The sequence below is a fragment of the Schistocerca gregaria genome, chromosome 3 (genome assembly GCF_023897955.1).
Source record: "Schistocerca gregaria isolate iqSchGreg1 chromosome 3, iqSchGreg1.2, whole genome shotgun sequence".
NCBI classification, from domain to species: domain Eukaryota; kingdom Metazoa; phylum Arthropoda; class Insecta; order Orthoptera; family Acrididae; genus Schistocerca; species Schistocerca gregaria.
Genome location: NC_064922.1, coordinates 694,005,850 through 694,022,423, shown reverse-complemented (window position 1 = coordinate 694,022,423; position 16,574 = coordinate 694,005,850).

The window sequence follows — 16,574 nt, the reverse complement described above, 5'->3', positions numbered from 1 at the left end:
ACATCGCCATTTTGTCAGGCAGTGAAACATTTTGTAGTAGCATCGGTAGAACATTACGTATAAAATCAGCATACATTGCACCATTTAGGTAGGCATCGATAAAGTGGGGACCAATTATCCTTCCTCCCACAAAGCCGCACCATACATTAACACGCCATGGTCGCTGATGTTCCACTTGTCGCAGCCATCGTCGATTTTCCGTTTCCCAATAGCGCATCTTATGCCGGTTTACGTTACCGCTGTTGGTGAATGACGCTTCGTCGCTAAATAGAACGCGTGCAATAAATCTGTCTTCGTCCCATGATTTCTCTTGTGCCCAGTGGCAGAGCTGTACGCGACGACAGTCGTCGCCATGCAATTCCTGGCGCACAGAAATATGGTACGGGTGAAATCGATGTTGATGTAGCATTTTCGACAACGACGTTTTTGAGATTCCCGATTCTCGCGCAAATTTGTCTGCTACTGATGTGTGGATTAGCCGCGACAGCAGGTAAAACACCTACTTGGGCATCATCATTTCTTGCAGGTCGTGGTTGACGTTTCACATGTGGCCGAACACTTCCTGTTCCCTTAAATAACGTAACTATCCGGCGAAAGGTCCGGACACTTCGATGATGTCGTCCTGGATACTGAGCAGCATACATAGCACACGTCTGTTGGGCATTTTGATCACAATAGCCATACATCAACACGATGTCGACCTTTTCCGCAATTGGTAAACGGTCCATTTTAACACGGATAATGTATCACGAAGCAAATACCGTCCGCACTGGCGGAATATTACGTGATACCACGTAATTATATGTTTGGGACTATTACAGTGCCATCTATCACAAAGCGAAAAAAGTGGTCCAACTAAACCATTCATATTTCTTTGCGTACTACACGAATATGTAATAAAAATGTGGGTTCCTATTTAAAAAGACGCAGTTGATATCCGTTTGACCTATGACAGGTACCGAGCGAGGTGGCGCAGTGGTCGCACACTGGACTCGCCTACGGTAGGACGCGTCCGTCCATCCTGATTTAGGTTCTTCGTGATTTCCCTAAATCGCTCCAGGCAAATGCTGGGATGGTTCCTTTGAAAGGGCACGGCTGACTTCCTTGCCCATCCTCCCGTAATCGGATGAGACCGATGACCTCGCTATTTGGTCTCTTCCCCCAAAGAATCCAATCCAATCCTATAGCACCGCCAACCAGCGGGCCAAACATAGCGCCATCTGGTTTCCCCGTTCAAGCTATAAGAGTTCCGTTCTTTGCAGTTTTTTCGTTTGATGCTTATTTCGGAGATATTTGGCCCGGTCATTATCAATGGACAACGTTATGTGGTGACTGACAGATAGGGGGAAGGAGGAAATAGGCGGCGAAAGGGGAGAAAAGAAGATTAGGCCAATTACACGGAGGCTTACACTTAAGCATGGGCTTTGAGCCACGACGCATTTTCCACAATGACAAACATTGCCAGAGGTGAAAGAAGATATAAATTCCAGGATTCCAGGATTGACAGAGGACCGAAACATTTGGTCCAACTGAGTCACACAGACATAAGACGAAGTGTAAAAAATAGTTGCAGTAATGTTACAAATGGCTAAAAGTACAAGGATAATATTAAACTACCTGCAATAGGAACATAGGTATAACAAGATCTCGGTGGTACAAAATGGCGTCAGCCGTCTCACTGCACAGACAGTCCATCAACGTGCAATAGCCATTAAACAGATTGAGGTGCAGTCCGTCATTAACTCATTAGTTTTTGGTGTACTGCGAGCCATTTGGCCGTGATAATACTAGTAAGTTGAGCGTCAAGCAGCTTCCAGAATGAGAATTGAGGCTTATGAAAGGAATGTATGTAAGGTAACATAATAAGTGCACTTAATCAGAAGGTAATCATCGCAGGAAACATCACACGAATACCGAATTAAGACCGTCACTAGCATTGAATATCGTATCCACTAGGAGAGAGAGAGGGTTCACAAGTTCACGTAAACCAAATCCAGCCAAAGCTAATTAAGTCCTATACAGCCGTCAAAATATAGGAATCGTGACTGGTTTCATCTGCTGTTGCAAACGGTCCCTGAAATGCTCACTACGTGATGAAATGAAATAAATTCTAATATCGGCTATCACTGAGCGCTGAAATGAGTTCTGGGGCAACAAGAGATAATTTATGGCGTACGGGGACTCGAACATGGATTTCCTGTTTTACACCAGCGGTTGCCTTAACCGCTTTGGCTATCTGATCACGCTTTCCGTCCGACCCAGATTCCAATATTGTCGCAAATTATTTACGAAGCGTCATCTGACCACCAATACTCTGGCTCTCCGCATCACGCTGGATTCCCGTATCCCGTAAGAGTTCAGGAGAGACAGTGCATCCGCTTTGAAACCATCTCAATGATCACGTAGGCGTATATATTTACATATCTGTGGTTACTGTTCGTTCTGATAACATGTTCGAAAAAACAGACACTTGTCGCCGTTCGATTCTTTTCGATGCCCAGTTGCAGCTGAATTTATGTATTTCTTCATGTATATGTAGGTGAGAAATTAAGGAGATGGGACCTGGATAAACTGAAAGAACCAGAGGTTGTACAGAGTTTCAGAGAGAGCATAAGGGAACAATTGACAGGAATAGGGGAAAGAAATACAGTAGAAGAAGAATGGGTAGCTCTGAGGGATGTAGTAGTGAAGGCAGCAGAGGATAAAGTAGGTACAAAGACGAGGGCTGCTAGAAATCCTTGGGTAACAGAAGAAATATTGAATTTAATTGATGAAAGGAGAAAATATAAAAATGCAGTGAATGAAGCAGGCAAAAAGGAATACAAAAAGGAATACAAAATGAGATCGACAGGAAGTGCAAAATGGCTAAACAGGGATGGCTAGAGGACAAATGTAAGGATGTAGAAGCTTATCTCACTAGGGGTAAGATAGATACTGCCTACAGGAAAATTAAAGAGACCTTTGGAGAGAAGAGAACCACGTGTATGAATATCAAGAGCTCAGATGGCAGCCCAGTTCTAAGCAAAGAAGGGAAGGCAGAAAGGTGGAAGGAGTATATAGAGGGTCTATAAAAGGGCGACGTACTTGAGGACAATATTATGGAAATAGAAGAGGATGTAGATGAAGACGAAATGGGAGATACGATACTGCGTGAAGAGTTTGACAGAGCACTGAAAGACCTGAGTCGAAACAAGGCCCCCGGAGTAGACAACATTCCATTAGAGCTACTGACGGCCTTGGGAGAGCCAGTCATGACAAAACTCTACCAGCTGTTGAGCAAGATGTATGAGACAGGCGAAATACCCTCAGACTTCAAGAAGAATATAATAATTCCAATCCCAAAGAAAGCAGGTGCTGACAGATGTGAAAATTACCGAACTATCAGTTTAATAAGCCACGGCTGCAAAATACTAACGCGAATTCTTTACAGACGAATGGAAAAACTGGTAGATGCAGACCTCGGGGAAGATCAGTTTGGATTCCGTAGAAATGTTGGAACACGTGAGGCAATACTGACCTTACGACTTATCTTAGAAGAAAGATTAAGAAAAGGCAAACCTACGTTTCTAGCATTTGTAGACTTAGAGAAAGCTTTTGACAATGTTGACTGGAATATTCTTTTTCAAATTCTAAAGGTGGCAGGGGTAAAATACAGGGAGCGAAAGGCTATTTATAATTTGTACAGAAACCAGATGGTAGTAATAAGAGTCGAGGGGCATGAAAGGGAAGCAGTGGTTGGGAAAGGAGTGAGACAGGGTTGTAGCCTCTCCCTGATGTTATTCAATCTGTATATTGAGCAAGCAGTAAAGGAAACAAAAGAAAAATTTGGAGTAGGTATTAAAATTCATGGAGGAGAAGTAAAAACTTTGAGGTTCGCCGATGACATTGTAATTCTGTCAGAGACGGCAAAGGACTTGGAAGAGCAGTTGAACGGAATGGACAGTGTCTTGAAAGGAGGATATAAGATGAACATTAACAAAAGCAAAACGAGGATAATGGAATGTAGTCAAATTAAATCGGGTGATGCTGAGGGAATTAGATTAGGAAATGAGACACTTAAAGTAGTAAAGGAGTTTTGCTATTTAGGAAGTAAAATAACTGATGATGGTCGAAGTAGAGAGGATATAAAATGTAGACTGGCAAGGGCAAGGAAAGCGTTTCTGAAGAAGAGAAATTTGTTAACATCGAATATAGATTTATGTATCAGGAAGTCGTTTCTGAAAGTATTTGTTTGGAGTGTAGCCATGTATGGAAGTGAAACATGGACGATAACTAGTTTGGACAAGAAGAGAATAGAAGCTTTCGAAATGTGGTGCTACAGAAGAATACTGAAGATAAGGTGGATAGATCACGTAACTAATGAGGAGGTATTGAATAGGATTGGGGAGAAGAGAAGTTTGTGGCACAACTTGACTAGAAGAAGGGATCGGTTGGTAGGACATGTTTTGAGGCATCAAGGGATCACAAATTTAGCATTGGAAGGCAGCGTGGAGGGTAAAAATCGTAGAGGGAGACCGAGAGATGAGTACACTAAGCAGATTCAGAAGGATGTAGGTTGCAGTAGGTACTGGGAGATGAAGCAGCTTGCACAGGATAGAGTAGCATGGAGAGCTGCATCAAACCAGTCTCAGGACTGAAGACAACAACAACAACAACAAACATGTAGGTTCGTGGGAATGGTGTCTGTTCTTTTGGAAGTGTCCCAATGAACAGACACTACACGTTGTAAATGTTCTCTAACATTAACATTGCCGATTTAGTAAGCCATTCAAGATCCATAGTGTGCATAAGTGTTCTTGAAATCAGTACCATATGGTAGTCCTCTGAACGTGACCGGTGTCATCTTGGAAGATGGAAATAGTCATAGTATACTCATCATGAAGACGTAGAAGAAAGGGCAGAACTTACGCAGCGATAATGTTGAAATAAACACACTGGTAATATACACGGTAGCTGAATGAGTGAACCAAAAGTCATGATATAAAAACCGGCCCCAAATAATCGCAGAACCTGCTGCTACTGAGTTCAACTCCCCTCCACCCCCGCCCCCAGACCTGCGGCTTAAATGCCTAATCGGCCCGCCGTTTAACTCGATACTTTGTCTTGCGTCTTTACAAAAAAGACAAAGCGCGATTCGTGGAACCACGCTAAACTCTACTAGTTAGTTTATGTGTTGTTTGGCTGTTGAAGACACGCAACTTCATGTCAGACAGTGAGCAATGAAAGTTCCTGACAGATTAAGACTGTGTGCCGGACCGAGACTCGAACTCGGGACCTTTGCCTTTCGCAGTGGTAGAGAACACTGTTTTAATCTGTCAGGATGTTTCATATCAGTGCACACTCCGCTGCAGATTGAAAATCTCATTCTGGAAACATCCCCTAGGCTGTGGCTAAGCCATGATTTCGCAATACCATTTCTTCCATGAGTGCTATTCTGCATGGTTCGCAGAAGAACTTCTATGAAGTTTGGAAAGAAGGAGACGACGTACTGGCAAAACTGAAGCTGTGAGGGCGGGTCGTGAGTCGTGCTTGGATAGCTCAGTTGGTAGAGCACTTGCCCGTGGAAGTCAAAAGTCCCAAGTTCGAGTCTCGGTCCGGCACGCAGTTTTAATCTGTCAGGACGTTTCTTATCAGTGCACACTCCGCTACAGAGTGAAAATCTCGTACTGTGAGCAATGTTCGTTTGCGAATTACCTGATTCCAAAAGTTGATAAGTGAATTTCCATTCAGAACATTCAGTTAGAAACTGGTTGTGATGTTTCTGCACTCCGTGACAGCAATAGTCCACCCTTCCCTTGTTTTAGTCATCATTGTCCTTACAGGTTTGATACAGCCCGCCACGAATTCCTCTCCTGCGCCAACCTTTTCATCTCGCAGTCGCTCTTGAAACCTACGTCCTTAATTAGTTATTAAATGTATTCCGATCTCTGTCTTCCTCTACTTGCCCTACAGTTTTTACCCTCTACAGTTCCCTCTAGTACCACGGAAATTATTCCCTGATGTCTTAACAGGTGTCCTACCATCCTGTCCCTTCTTCTTGTCAGTGTTCCCCATACATTCCTTTCTGTACCGATTTTGCAGAGAACCTCATCATTTCCGCTGTAGCGCTGGCCGCTGTGCCCGAGCATTTCTAGACGCTTCAGTCCGGAACCGCGCAGCTGCTGCGGTCGCAGGTTCGAATCCTGCCTCGGTCATGGATGTGTGTGATGTCCTTAGGTTAGTTAGGTTTACGTAGTTGTAAGTCTAGGGGACTGATGACCTCATATGTTAAGTCCCATAGTGCTTAGCGCTATTTGAACCATCTCCTCCTTGCATTTGCATTGTAATTCACAATGCTCTCTTAATATTATAGCACTTGCCATTAATTTTATAGAATGTTGTTTTGGCTTTTCTATAAGCTGAATCAGCACTTCCGACAATTTCTATTTCCATTTCTTCACATTTTTCATGGAGCCTATATTTTCTGTTTATTTCATTCGAAAGTGACCTGTAATTCTGTATTCCTGAATTTCCTTCAACGTTTTTGTTCTCCTTTCTTTCGTCGATCGACTGAAGTATTTCTTCTCTTCACTTACAACTTCCGGGCTGATAGTCCGTGGCCGACGTATAAAACTCTCCAGTGACGTTTCGTCTTCCACTGCGAGATACGTCCTCCGATTCGACCTTCTCTTACTCAAGGTTTCTTCACAATCACCTATGTTTTACCTTCAACTTCTGTGTCTGCCCTTTATAGAGATGACAGTTCCTATTTGACTGGTCTGCCTACTGAGCTACTCATTATTGCTGTATCTGTAGCCTCAGAGAACTTCAAGTGTATCTCTTTATTCCTTTATTTCCATATTCCACCTCTCCGCGCAATGATTCTTCTTGACTAGTCCTTAAACTTCAACCTGCTCTTCATCATTACTAAATTATGTTCTGAATCTGTATCTGCTCCTAGGTATGCCTTACGGTCCAATATCTGATTACATCACCATGATGTAATCTAACTGGTATCTTCCCACATTTCCCAGAATTTTCCAAGTATACCTACTCCTCTAGTGGTTCATGAGCAGAGTATTTGCTATGACTAACTGAAATTTATTAGCGAAGTCGATTAGTCATCGTCAGTAGTAGAGTACTGTGTATCTGAATGTAATTTTGATGTCACAATAATATGTAAACTAATTACACCCCTTCCCACCTACCCCAACCGTCACCCCATATGACGTCACATGTTTTCCTCAGCTGGCACCCCCGGTCCTCGCCCTTCCCACCCCTCTCCCATATACCCTATTTGCAGTAATTTCGAATTTTGGCGAGAATCATGAGTTTTCGAAGTAAAATTCAATTGTCAATTCAGATGATATAATATAAACGGACATTTTTGATGGAAATTGTTTTTTTTTTAAAACGGGGAGAGGTGGTAGAAACAGAAAAACATAAGACGAATTTAGAGGACAGGAAATGGGGGAATTATGCACTTTGGAGGACATAATTTTCATTTCGTAGGACAGGGAAAATTCAGAGGGCGGGAAATCGGTGAACTATGCACTGCGGAAGACATAATTTGCATTTTGTAGGGCAGGGATGTTCTTATTTATCTTCCGACTGTATCGCATACTTTAGTCGCTGTGCCAGGTGCCTCACCTTTTCTGATGTTACCAGACAACCCAAACTGGACCCACTACAGCCTCCTACCCAGCCTCCTCGTCCTCCACAACCTCTCAGTGCCACAGGGTGATCCTCCAGTAGCTGCCCAGAGATCGAAGAGAAATCGGCAGATGACTGTAATGTGAGCTGCTGCTCCCTATGCGCATGGCGGTGGGTATCTGCCACGGACAGTAGATTTATTTTGGAAGATTACCATCTTCCTCCAATAGATGTGCCCTAGCAAACAATATGTATCTCTACGGATGCAGCTGTCGTTGGAAGTCCAGGCTATCCGTTTGCCCACAGTGATCAAACAATGTTTTTCTAAAGCTGGCAGCTGCATTCAATTTTCCAGCCACATGCAGCCACTTGCGAGCAAACAAAGGAAGTTTTCGGTAGTTCCCTCTATCTGTTTGTCCCAGTATTTTTTTCTCCCTCACGGCAGCATTCCTTTTCTTAGCCGCATGCGCCAAACCTGCTTTATCCTACTTGAACTAAAAGAAGGCAAGTTATAACTTGCTGTTATGGCATTCTGAGTTCCTATTGATCCTCTGCAAATTTGAGGGTGGAGTCTGAAGTTAGGTAAGGACTAAGCCCCACCACAATATTCATCAGTCTTTGACGGTGCCTAGTTTTGTCTGTGTGATTCTCACAATATGAAATGAGCAGCCAGTAGTGGTATCAACGGCAATGGTGATGGAAAATGACTAAACTTTTGCCAAATTGCCTTGTAAGTGTTTAAAAAAAAATGAGTTCAAATTCCATCAGTTATAAAATTTTATAGCAAAGTATTCATATTTTTCGAGATTGTGATACATTTTCATAGAAAGTGGTTATAAAAGTTCTTTGTTTCTTGCTATTGCAGCATCCATTCCTGGCTGAATTACAATGTCGGCTGGAAGCTGAAAGTCAACAGCATGCCGAAGGGGTTTAGCTACTATCATGTAAGTGCATTCGCACAATTCTGTATGTGATAGTTTATATCTTCAGGAAACATCTACTGAAGTATTCATATCGTAGCAAATGCTTATAACATTTGTCTGTTGTTTATTAGAGCTGCAGCAGCTGAAAGCTGAAAGTCACCAACAAGCTGAACAGGTTGTCTACAGCACCAAATTCTGTGTGATAGTTTACTTGTTCATGATACAGCTCTTTATGTATTCATATCGTAACAAGGGTTTATAAAATTTTTAATCTCGCTGTTGCAGGATTAGAGGAGCAATTAACCGACCTTGAGCGGCGATTGGAGGCCAAAATTCAGCAAGAACGTAAGTACATTTGTTATATATTGCTGTTAGACATTTTTTCTCATTTTATACAGTTGTATGAGGCACATATTCGTCGTTGTTGTATATGTTGCTATGGAGCAAGAGGAGGATGAGAAAGTAGCAGGGGTATGCATCGACAATGATGATCACGAGTCATCACTTTCATCTGTTATGAACCTTTTATTTATTTTTTTCGTAGTTAAATATAATCAGTATCTCGCTAAAGGCAAATTGAGTACAGACTTTTTTGTTGCTCTTTCTTATAACAAATATCTTGTTGCAGACGACTTGTACGATAGGGATCAGTGGCACCACAGCAACATTTCGGCGAGGGTGAAACACTGTAATGGATCCATGAGACGGTGGCTGCAGAAAGGCAGCGCCATCTCACCCTTTTGGATGAGGAGCTTGAAATATTTGATTGGGTGGGAAAACTAGCAGAAAAATCGAATGAACTGCTCAATCCTGTGACCCAGAGTGTACAAGGTGATTATCATGCAGCTGTCATCGTTACAACATATATATACTTCTTATTCTGGAATGATGAGGCACTTAATTGTTGTTACTGGTTTACAGCATATATATTTAAGAAATCTTGAGCATTGTACTTAATTTTTTTCTGTTATTCGTATGTTACAGAGGTGCCACCAACACCGCCACTACAACAGCTTACTGTGGCACAGCCACCTAGAGCGATGTTTATGAGGGGAGCCATCAAACAAGCTCCTGAGCGACGTGCGTCGCCATGCAAAGCGCCACTCGTGGCTATGCTAGAGGCGGTGGAAGGGACCGAACTGATGAGGTCATCGGTCCCTGTTCTTACACACTACTTAAAGTAACTTACACAAAGAACAGCACACACATCCATGTCCGAGGGAGAACAAGAAGCATCAACAAGCGCCCTCTCTACAGCTTGTTGCTCCCACAAGAGTTTATTGCCGCCACCTCCTCCTACTGCGACTGTTTGCCCTCACCAGCAGCGAGAGGTATGTATACTTTGGCGTATACCCCTCACCCCAGAAGATGCCTTCTCCCTATCATCATATTACAGTACTTGGGCGCAGTTCAACTCCTATTTGCAGTGTTAATAACAATGTAACTGTGGCTAGCGGTAGTACTCTGTCTCGTTCTGACAATGAGGGACATCAGATTAGCGGCATCATGACACCTCCAGAAACCGGCGGTTGCTAGGGCCTTCGAGGGACCGGGGAGGGGGAGGGGAGGAGAGTATCACGTCCGTCAGGTTTCTAGAACCATGCCTCCTGTTGCCAGAGGCAACATTTAAAGCCATTAAATGTAACGCAGTACTCTACAGCAAGTTGACTCACCCTCCCAGAGATAAAGCTGCTGCTGAGGACAAAAGCCTGAACTACATTTGTGATGATAATGACGTTATCTCAGAGTACAACAATTGCCCATGGTATCGTGAATCCACCTTGGCTGCTATACTGACCTGGAGGGTCAGCCAAAGCACTCACACACCTCTGCATTCGTATTAATATCTATGATTCGTTAAATAGAGGGCCCAGTTATGTCAAACACTCTGAGGATACTAAGAACAAGCAGCCTTGCATTAACGTTTAAAATAAAAATCATAATGATTTTTTTGTGTGTTCAATCCTGGTTTGCAAAAGAAATTTCACAAAGGAAACGCAGCACACATCTGGATACGGAACAGGCCTTAACATTCTGGATTATATAACTTTTATGGTGTCGAGTTCCCCATAAAGACTCAGAACATAGCAAAATTTGAAGCACATAATTACACAATATCGGTTCATGGTTATGGCCTGAAGAACCAGAAAAGCAAGCCAGATGAGCAGGATTAGCTTATTGTACCATAATTGGGTCACTCCACTTTTTGAAATATGCAGGTGAGTGTGATCTTTTTGTAAACATGCTGCTCTTTTCTGAAGGTGATAAGCAGCATTACGTTTGGATCAAAGATATGTCCCGCCTCCTTTACAGCCCAACTCAATAGACATGAGTGTAAACAGCACATTTACTTCAGATGTCAAAATTATTTTTCGAAGGGAAATGAATTTTAAAAAGTATCTGAACTACTGTGAATCTAAGGAACCGGTACGTGTTGTTTTACCTACAGACGAAAATAAGTTCATTAAATTCAAGAATGCTCACCACTAGGAACGAAGTTAATTTGTTGTGTTCACTGACTTTGAATTTCTCCTTCTCCTGTCACCGTCTGTGAACGGAATCCCCTAGCCTCACACACCATCTTCATGCCATAACATGTACCATATGCCATAGGATACCAAATTGCATGTTCATATGATTCAAGTCTCAACAGCTATGAATTTTATATTGGGAATAATCCTGAGGTTTGGTTGCTCACTGGACTTCGAAAACTCTCATAGGATGTTTATAGACTTTACAGCATCAGCATCCCCATGACCGAATTCTAAGAGGAATTTAACATTGCCAGTTTCGGTGAATACTCAATTCTATAAAGGACACGATTGCTTGTGGGGTGTAATATCTCTTTATATTCGATGAATGATTCTGATACAATCCTACCCTTGAATGACGTTTACTAATTTTCTATCTTCGTACTCGCAGAATCCATGCGCAAAGTAGTTTCATACAATGGATATGCCATGAGCGCATAATTATTCTTTGTAGTACTCTCTCTGGTGGTTGTTAGAAGAAAAAAGCTTCGGAGATTATCTTTTTGCCTATTAGGCTAAGCTTGGTTTGAAGAATTATAATCTGAATATTGAGATTTATGACAAAAGATAACTGAGATGAAATTGTATGATTAAAAGGGAAATATACGTATATATTGCTCCTTCATACAAAAGGTGTGTATTTGACATTTGAGAATTAATGATATTCATCGATATATTGCGTAGTTGTTAATCAGAAGGGAACTTCCGAAAGACTGGATACGAACCAGCATTTAACAATCCAAGAGCTCCATTACTTCTTCGGAAGGTTAAACTTTATCGAAGCCAAATATCCGCTTGATCTGAGGTTTCCCGACTGATTATACAACGTTCCCAAAATTACGAGGCATTTTATTTGTATAGATTAGCAGACTGCCGCAAAGCACGAGCCTGCAGAGAAGAAGAATCATCGCCTGATTTCATTCTACAAAGTAAAATTTCTGAATCTTTTTGAGTGACTGAGCTATGACTGCGGTTCCTATTATGAATGATTGATCGCTCGAACGAATTGAGAACTACATAATTACATACATAGTAAGAAAAATTACAGGGTCATATTGAAAAGTTTCAGTGTATGCATGAGCACATACTCTCTGGATCCTACGTATCATTACACGGCACCTGGATCTTCTTGGGCTGCAGTGCTCAAGAAAACGAGGTGCAGCATCCAACTTCTGACTGATGCTGATATGCTTCTTTTCTTTGAGCTCAGGATCCATGGAGGACTTTGCCAGTGTGTCCATAGACATGCCTAGGCAAATTATCCACATATGGATATAGGGCTCAACGCATCCGCCCAATTCAAGTTACGTTCGATATCTGGATGTGAATAACTTATTTGGGAACGCCATGATGTAGCCAATGCCGGTTGGTGGGTCTCACTAGGTGCACGAAAACGAATTAGAGGGATTTGGTGGAAATATAATGCGTTTGGCGGCTGCTTTTGGTTTGCGGTATGTGGCGGAGGCAGATCTCATATGTCCTGTTAGTATGCATGAAATGACAAGCAACTTGCTGACATGTCCAGAGAAACATATACCACGAGGAAGCACTATCCCTAAACTGATGACCACTGTTCGACACAATCAGAGATACATGGTTCATCATCGTAATCTCCAGCAGTGTCTCAGCTTGTGCATGGAACTAGGTAGAATCACCTGGGCTATTTCCTCCAACCTGTCCCCTGGCTGAAGGAGTATATTGAATGAAAAACCTAAACGAGGGAGTGTGCGACTAGTGATTTCGAAAAAGATTTATATAAATTAATGAATAATCCTATTTTCGATAAAACCATGCAGAATATAAGAAATGAACGCGATGTTTTGATTAGGATTGAATGGGTTGGACGTTGGGGCATAAGAATTCGACACATCAGGATACGTAGCTAGTAATCCTTACAGCAGTATTTCTCAGAACAGGATTATCAGCTTAAAAAGATGACACTGATGGATTGACAATTTTGAAGTTTAGGCGTCTAACATCCAAAATGTATGCACCTCGTACAATAGATGGAACCACACTGTCCAGAGGGGGCTAAGGCTATACGACGTAGGAATCACGTGTCTTCACAGGCGAGTATTACTAGCAATACCTCTACAGTGGTGTTCGTGATGCTCCGTCACAACCTCCACATTTGGTACAGCAAACTAAGTGTACACTGTGCTGCAGTCTGAAGTTGGATTGTCACCTCATGACGATAAAAGAGGCATTTTTGAAGATGGGCTCGAAACTCCGCCATACTAACACTATCTATCTGAAGTGCGAGAGGGAGTGAGGGACTCCGACGTTGTGAGTGAGAGAAAGAGAGTGACTGACTGACTGAGAGAAAGCTTGTGCCGAATAGTATGGCTCCTTTGTCACAATATAAATATTGTGTGTGTGTGTGTGTGTGTGTGTGTGTGTGTGTCGGGTTTAGGTATCATGATAGTCTTGCTGGTCTTCCAGTTAGTAGGTATTGTCTCATTGTGCAGGCAGTAATTAAAGATAAGGGATAGGAAGGGGACTATGACGTGGAGGGAGGCTTTTTGTAGGTGAATTCGTCTAATTTCATTCTGTCCGGGGGCGGAGTTGCGTCCTGAGAAGATGGCGTTCTTTGTCTCTGCGTCTGTGATGTCTTTGGTGAGGGCCTGCTGTTCTTCAGTTTCAGTTGTTGGGGCGTTTATCATGGTTCCTAGTTGCATTTCTACTTGTCGTCTGAATATGTCATCAAATCTGTTGTCGTTCGGGAAAGAGTATACGTCTTGCAGTGTTTCTTTAATGGCTGTTGCTTGCTCGAGGGGGTCTGTTGAAGGTTCATTGTTTACTGTCAGGGTGTTGGTGTGTGTCTGGCGTTGCCCTGTGAGTGTTTTGAAGCTACTCCAGAACTTGCCCCCGTTCCTGTAGTCCAGTCTGCTGCATGTGTCGTCCCATTGTCGTTGTCTGTGTTGAGATATTAGTCTTTTGATTTGGGCGTTTATTCTGTTCCATTGTCTTTTTAGGTCTGGATTGTCGTCTCGTCTCATCTGTCGCTTTAGTCGTTTCTTCTGTCTTATTAGTTCTAGTGCTGCTTCTGGGATGGTGGGTTTCCAGTTTTCTACTAATTTGGTGGGGATTGCTTCCTGGACCGCTTTTGTGATAGCCGTTTCGAGTTTGTTGGTGATCAGATGTAAGTCTTCTTCGTCAGTGATTGTTATAGGAATGGATAGCTCCTTGTTGATAGTGTCCTGATATTTTTCCCAGTCTGCTCTATTGTACAGGCTTATTGTCCTTCTGTGGGGATGGGGTGGAGGGGGGAGGTTGGCGGATGTGGAAAAGAGGATGGGTAGATGGTCGCTGGTAATGGAGTCTCCGATTTGGGGTGGTTGGAGTAAGTTGTGTAAGTCGGGGCTGTGTGGGATGTGGTCTGGGGCTGAGAAACCCTGGTGTCCTATGAAAGTAGGTTCGTTTAGCGGGAGTCGGAGGGTTGGGTCTGTGGTCAGGAGATCAAATAGTCTGCGTCCGTTTCCATTGTCTACTCTGTCGCCAAGTCTGTGGTGTCTGGCATTGAGGTCTCCTACTAGGATAGATCGGGGAAGTGAAGTAAAGTACTGAATGAACTGGACCTGTAGCGCAGTCCCTGGGGGTTTATACGTGCACGCTATTTTGAGTGTTCGCCTGTTTTTGTCCTTTATCTCAACCGCGATGGCTTCCGTGTTGTCAAAGGCGGCAGGGAGGGTGACCTCTTTCGCTGCAATTCTGTTGCTGACGTAGATGGCCACCCCTCCTCTGCCGTCCTGTCTGTCTTTCCTGTATGTATTATATTTTGGGAGATCGCATTTGGCTCCGTCTGTGAGCCATGTTTCGGCGAAAGCAGCGGCGTGTATGTTCTCTTGGTGGAGCATGTGCATTAGTATGGGGCGTTTGTATTTCATTCCCTACGTATTTGCGAAAAGAAGGTTCAGGTGATTCACTTCTCTAGCTTCGTCCATATTAAGGGGGGGGGGGGGGGGGGGGTTAACGTGGGCGGGGTGTACTTTTCTACTTCCTTCTGTGTGTTTCGCGCTGGTTGTGGTGTCGTGAGACTTGCGGTGAGGTAGGAGAGGGGGAGCGGGGTCGTGGTGTGTGGTCGTGTTGTGGGTGCCATTGTGTTTGGAGTTCTGGGTCCCATCTATCAGTTATTGTTATGTGTAGTGAGTTTCTCGCCTGCGTGGCGAACATGCCCTTCTGGTGGATTTGTTTGGACGCTCTGTCTATGGATCTTTTAACTTCCTCACGGCGGTCTTGGAATAATTCCAGCAAGACCGTCGTGAGGAGCCTGATGAGGTCGTCCTTGAGTACTACCTCTTCTGGGAAGATTTCTTCGGCTGGGAGAGGCGATGGGCCATCAATTGTTTTGATGGGGGCGGTGGTTTCCCTGTTGGTGGCTTTTTCTGGGCGCTGGGGGCACTTGTAAGACAGTGCCGAGTGTTCCCCGCCGCAGTTGGAGCACTGTTGTTTCTCCATCTGTTTGCACTGGGAGAGGCTGTGGGCGCCTGCACATCGCGCGCACTTCACCTGCTCAGTGCATCTGGCTGTTGTATGGCTGAATGTGAGGCACCTCCCGCACTGTGCCGGTTGTGGAGGGGGGTCATGTGGGGGTTCTGCTGTTCTTCTCTTGTAGTCTATCACGACGCCTTCCGCCAGCATTTTGTCCACAGTTTGCGGGTCGTGCGTGATGACCCTATATTTCTCAGTTGGGGCGTTGTTTGCCTTGGAGGTGATTCTCCATGCAGTCTTAATCTTTAGACCCTGATTTCGAAGTTGTTCGATGACTGAGTCGTCCTTGGTGTTTACCGGAATTTTTTTGAGGACGACACTTAGGGATGGTTCTGGTTTGCGCCTGACTGTACCCCTTCCGTCTCGGGGTTTTTGTGGTCGCACTTCTGCCTCTGGGTAGCCTGACTCGCGTATCTTGCGGCGTATTTCAGTCTCTACGTTCTTCATCTTAATGTCTAAGAAGGCCTTGTTGCCCTTGGTCCTGTGGTCCCTGGTCACGATAAGGTGTTTAATGTTATCTTTGATCTCTTGTCGGAGAAACCTGCGTATGAGGGAAGCTAGTTCTGGTTGAGTGCATTCCGCTGGAAGCCGCGTAATGACATACGTGGTGACATGGAAGTTGCTGAGGGGCTCTGAGTGATTGTTGGGGCTGCTTCGTCCCGACGAGTTCGCACTGGAAGGCGAGCGGGGACTGTAACTTCCATCTGGCGATTGCGGTGAGCTTTCGTTGCCATGGGGCGGTGCTGGTGTGGGTAGGGGCTGGCCGTGGTTCTGCTGGTTTTCCGTTGTTGTTTTGTCAGTAGTGTGGTCGTACAGAAGAGTGCTGTTTTCGCGCTTGGTTGGCACCTTGCTTGTTTCCGCCGTATTGGCATCCACTTCGCCTGAAGGTATCCGCGCTCCCACAGCCCTAAATACGCGTGCGCGGGTATACGGGCGTTGCCACGGGCCATGGCACGGATAAGTTCCTATTTAAGGGGGGGGGGGGGGACAGATCTGA